Raw genomic sequence first — 6,000 nt, forward strand, 5'->3', positions numbered from 1 at the left:
CCTTGGGCCCACATTGACATGTTTCAGGTATATCTTCTGCCACCATTTAATATCCTTTTTTAAAAAAAATGCCGCGCAATATTGGATCACCTTGGCCATGATGTATCATGTCAGGGCTCATGCAGTGAGACATAGTGAGATGTGACTGGCGAACCCTAAAGTAAAGATTAGATGTCACAAATTAAAGAAAAAGCTACAGCCATTATTCATGATTGAACTTCCCTTTGAATCTGGTGAAAAATTAAAAGAGTTTAAAATTGCGTAGGAAAGAAAGTTGTGAATATAATGATTCTGGGTAGTATTTTTTTCCTCGAATTTTCCTTAAATAGCAAGTGCTATGTTGTACTTGACCTCTATCTGTAGAAATGTAATTGTGCTGATAAACAAAAACAACAACATAAAGGTAAGCAATAAACACTCCCACCTTAGGGAAACCTTGTTAACATTTTTATTAAATTTTTATGTTTGAATAATGATAGTTTAATATATCTTTTTCTTGACTACAATTCCCTGAGTCCTTTTAAGAGTAACTTGCCTTGACAGCCTAGGAATTTTGAGATAAAGAAAAGACAAATTAGGACCAGTTCTATAGAGGGAAACAAGATTATAGTGGAAAGTTTATGGTGTAAAGAGAGTAGGAACAAAACCTATTGGTTTTCTTTTGAGGCTCTTTATGTACATGTATGGTAAATGAAAATTGTCATACAAACATATACATAAACAGTTTACATTTGTTCCTATGTATGCTCCCTTGTTTTTTTAAGCTAGCCGTACATGTATAAACACGGATGGTACTAATCAGATTCTCTGAGGATAACAAATATGACTCAAATTTGGAATTCTGCCAATGAAGTAAACTCTAAACTATGAATATTACCAAAGAAGAAAATGAGCTAGCCAAAAAATAAAAAGAGAATTATAGCAAATTACTGCAGAGGTGTTTTGAATCTTCTGAGAGTTGTTCCGCTATGGGTTTTGTGAGCATGTGGCATTACAGACAGTCGATAGAAAATAACACATCCATCAAATATAAGCGAATCAGCATCTCATCACATTCCTAAGTCACAAACTGAACTCCAAACACACAGGCATCTACAATCAAAATTCCCTTGGTGAATTAAAAAAAACAAACTTAAGTCTTCAGAAAATCTGTATATCCTTGAGGATGTTAATTGTAACTCATGCATTTTCATCTGTGTTTCAAGAACCCTTTGGCATAGAACATGCTTAATAAAAATTTTTGAATAGAAGTTAAGCAAAATTGCACAATTAACAAATTTACACTACCATTTGCAGATTTGTATTGTTGATAATTTTGAAAAAAGAATGTAATATGTTAAGATTTAGAAATTCACAGTGTAAGCTGTTTACTACATCTTTCACTATGCTTTCAGTATCATTTAATACAGGGACATTTCTAATTTGAATGTGATCAATGTGCCAATTTTCCCCCTTAATGGCTATGCTTTAGTGTCCCTCATGAAGTTCATTAAAATCACTTTCTATGCTTTTTTCTTCCTTTAAATTATGCTTTTCACATTTAGATTTTAAATCCACTTGGAATTAATTTTTATAAATTAAGTGACTTAAGGATATAATTAACGCATAAACAATTGACCTAATTACTTATTGTTTGATTATTTCCTTCTGTTATGTACTACCACTAAATTGCTATTAATATATTATTGTTCTGAAAGTTTGATATGGCAAATCCTCCTGCCTTGTCTTCCTCAAAATTTTCTTGACTATTGTAAACCTTTATGTGGCTATATTAATTTTAGGATAAACTTGTCACTCTACGAGAAATCTTGTTTTAAAAATTAAATTTGCCAGGCCTAGTGAAGCACGCCTGTAATCCTAGCATTCAGGAGGCTGAGGCAGGAGGACTGCTGCCAGTTTGAGGACAGCCTAAGCTATAATGGTGAGTTCAAAGACAGCCTGAATTACATAGTGAGACCCTGTCTCAAAAAACAAACAAAAAACTTATATTTCATATATTAATTTGGTGAAATTACTTGATTCTTTTCTATCCTTGAATGCCTTTAGTTGCTTCATATGTTTGTTCTTCATTTTGTCTTTTTTTTTTTTTTTTTGGTACCAGGGATCCAACACGGGTCCTTGCTCTTGCACACCAGATGGCAAAACCACTGAGCTAAATCCCCGGCCCTTCATTTTGTCTTTTAACATATGAGGTATGATAAAAAAAAATACGGTGCATATTTAAAAATTTTTTTAAACTTAGTATAGTAAAAGACACACATTATCATTAATTCCCTTGAAAATTTTGCTGCTCACCTCAAACACACTTATCCCATCAATCTTGGTGCTTTCTGAAGCAGTTCTTGAAGTTCCTCTTTGTGTCTTTAGTTGTGCTATTGCAGCTACCTAGATATTCTGAATTGATTCAAAACATTTACCTTTCATGGTCATTTTGACTTTGCGGAAAAGCCAGAAGTCATATGTGCCATATCCAGTGAATAAGGTGAATGAGGACACACTATAATTTGGCAGAAATTGCCATCATTTTTGATCAATGAAATGTGACTGATAAATAAAGTTAATATTTAATTTTAAAAACTTTTTACAGTAAAATACACTTAGCCATTAAACCCCTCAAAATATTTTTAAAAACCTGTCCCTCACTTTTAACATACTTATCTCAATGTTCTTGACAATATATCTTCTACTGTAATAAATTTTTAAAAACATAAGCATTCACTGAATTTTTGATCACCCACCCCTTGTAGTTTTAGTAGTTTCCACATAAAAGTTACACATCTTTTCTTAAATATGACACGGCTTTCATTTTGGTTCTCTGGCCCTTTACATGATTTGTTATTATATTTTCTAATTCACTTTTGCATGATGAACTTGTCTCTGGGATACTTGCTTAATGATCTTAGAGATCCTAATTGTTTGTAAATTATCTTGGGTACTGAATGCACATAATCATATTGTTTCTGACAAACAAGACTTATTTCTCCTTTTTAATTTAACAGATATGATTTTATTTTCTCTCTCCTTTGCACTAGGTAGGTCCTCTAGGATATTGTGGATTAGAAACTTTGATAGTAAAATCACTGTCTTGGTCTTCACTCTTAGAATAAAACAGCTTTGTTTCAATCATTATGTATGATGTTTGGTAGTTTAGTTAATACCAGTTTCTTAGGTTAGGAATTATCTTTCTATTCTAATTTTGTTAATATGTTTATCATTAATGCACCTTGTATTTTCTGTGTCTATTAATGTAAATCATTCTTTTTAAGAAATTACAGTAATGTGTATTGTCTAATATTAAATCATCCTTACCTTCCTTTGAACCAAATTGAGAACAATGTTTAATTTTCTTTTTCTTAGGTAGTTTTCTCAAATATTAAAAAAGGCTTCCTCTTTTTCAGTTCTTTGGAACGTTGTAAGTGAAATTGGGACTATGTTTAAAATATTGATATAATTATTTTTGATCGCCCAAGTTTGTTAGATGTAGATATATGGATAGGTTATAGTTTAAAATAGTGTTTGAATTTACTTGGTAGTTTTGGTTCTGGATCTTTTATTTATCTGCAAATCAAATTTTATAAATTATATCCTTTGGAAAATTATTTATGCAAGTTTTCAAATTTTTTATTTTTTTATTTTTTTATTTTTTTGGTACCAGGGATCGAACTTGGGTCCTTACACTTGCGAGGCAGGCGGCGGAACCACTGAGCTAAATCCCCCGCCCTAGTTTTCAAATTTATAATCAAAAAGCCCTTGGGAAGCCAAGGCAAAGGATCACTGTGCATTAAATTCCGGCCCCTGCTACATAGTGAGTTTTTGGCCAGCCTGAGACCTTGTCTCAAAAAACTTTTTTTTTCTGAGATTGTTTGATAATCTTTTTGTTATTGCTTTCAATGATGATGCAAGATTCAGCTGTGTTTTATTTAAAGAACATAGTTTATATTATATGGATATTTTTGCTCTCTCTAAGATTTTCTTTTAAGTCTATTATGTTAATTTTCATGAATGTTTTATTTGTGCTCCAGAATAATGCCCAGTTTTACATGTAAATCTTATCAGGACATGCTTGATAACCAGGCTGGTTAGATATTCTCTACATTTACTAATAAATTTTTTATGTAATCTATCAATTACCAAGAGAGATTAGTTAAATTCAGTCCATAAGAATGCAGATGAATCAATTCTTTTTTTTAATAATTCTATCAGTTTGTTTTCTAATATATTTCAAAATTATCATATTTCAACATTTCTTTCAAGGTAACAAAATGTTCATAATTTTTCTATTTCCTAAGAGAATTCTTTTCTGATTGTGTTGAGACCTTTTTTTGTCTTTAGTAATATCCTAATTCTATTTGATATTAGTAGAGTGCCATAACTTTTACTTTCATTAGAATTTACTTATTGTATTTTTCTACCTCTTTTTTACCTCATATGTTTTATTTTGTATCTTTTGCAAGTAACAAGAAGATATATTTAAAATGTGATTTGTAACATTTCTTATTTTTAACGGTAAATTTTAATTTATTTATATTTGTTTACTAACATAGTCACAAATATTTTTATCATCTTCTATTTTGCTTCTTTTTTGTTTTTTGGTAAAATATTTTTTTTATTATTATTTTCCCCCCATTACGTTTATTGGTACATTTTAGGTATAAAATACATTTACATACATCATTGGGATCTTGTACCATTACATGAGTCTCTTGGTTCTTTTTATTTTTTCCCTTTCCCTGCCCTCCCCTCACCCTCTCCAACCATCCTTACTTGCAAAGATCCCATTTCCACTTTTTTCCCTTTCTCATATTTTTTCCCCTCTTTCCCCTTCCCCACCTCCCACCTCCCCCACCCCCCTAGACCTTTACTTCCTATTACACAATATCAATTACACATTTTTAAAATTAAAATATCAAGACCTAGGAGACATTACCACAGATTTTACAGAATTTAAAAGGATATAGAAAGCATATTTCAAAAATCTGTTTTGAAATAAATTTGACAACTTCTAAGAAGTACCTTGGAAGACAAATTAATGAAACTAACTCTGGAAGAAATATAAAATCTGAATAGCACCTATTAAAGAAAGTATATTCCTAGCTTGAAAACCAATCTATATGACAACAACAGGCTCATATACATTTTAACTGATAAATTATATGAAACAAGCAAAGCAGATAAAAGAAGGAACACTTCTCCCCTCATTTTAGGAAATCAACATTGTGCTAATACTAAAACTGGATAAAGATAAGAGAAGAAAAAAGTATGAACATAGATAGAAATTTGTTTAACAAAACAAACTATTAGAAGTCAGATCTGGCAGTATGTAGAAAGTGGTTTTGTTATAGGGATGGCAGTGTTGGTTCAGCTTTGGAAGATCCACCCCCAAATGTCATTATTTTAACAGAGGAAAGGAAAAGGCCATATGATCCTGTCACTAGTCGGAGAAAAAGTATTGGACTAAATTCTACAGCTGTTCATGGTAAAAGCTATCAAGAGACTAGAAGTAGAACAGAATCTTCTCAACAGATTAAAGACATGTACTCCATACTTCCAGTGAAAATGCCTTATATGAATGGAGAAGATACAAGGCTTTCTCCTTAAGGTGGGGAACAAGGGCAGATATGCTTACTCTTTATCTGTCCATTCAACTTTGAAACCTAGGCCCAGCCAAAATAGTCTGGGCAATAAAATGACACAATTAGGATAGGATTGGCAAAGTAGAAGTAAAATCTTTATATGTAGATGAAATGATCATCTAAGAGAAAACACTAAGAAATCTCTAGGAGCCTCTAGAACTTGTATTTGAATTTAGCAGGATTAGAAAACACAAGGTATATATAAAAATTCAGGTCTATGTATACTTGCTATAAATGAAGAATTGGATATTGAAATTTAAAAGTTATGTACGAGTACAAAGGACCTAGAAAAGTAAAAAACAAAAAAGAAAAAGCAGTGTTGGAAGATGTTTAGTACCCAATTTTAAGACTTCTTCTAAAGCTACAG

This window comes from Heterocephalus glaber, unplaced genomic scaffold, assembly GCF_053883595.1.
Source record: "Heterocephalus glaber isolate CG9 unplaced genomic scaffold, H.glaber_assembly_v1.0 deba00001442, whole genome shotgun sequence".
NCBI classification, from domain to species: domain Eukaryota; kingdom Metazoa; phylum Chordata; class Mammalia; order Rodentia; family Bathyergidae; genus Heterocephalus; species Heterocephalus glaber.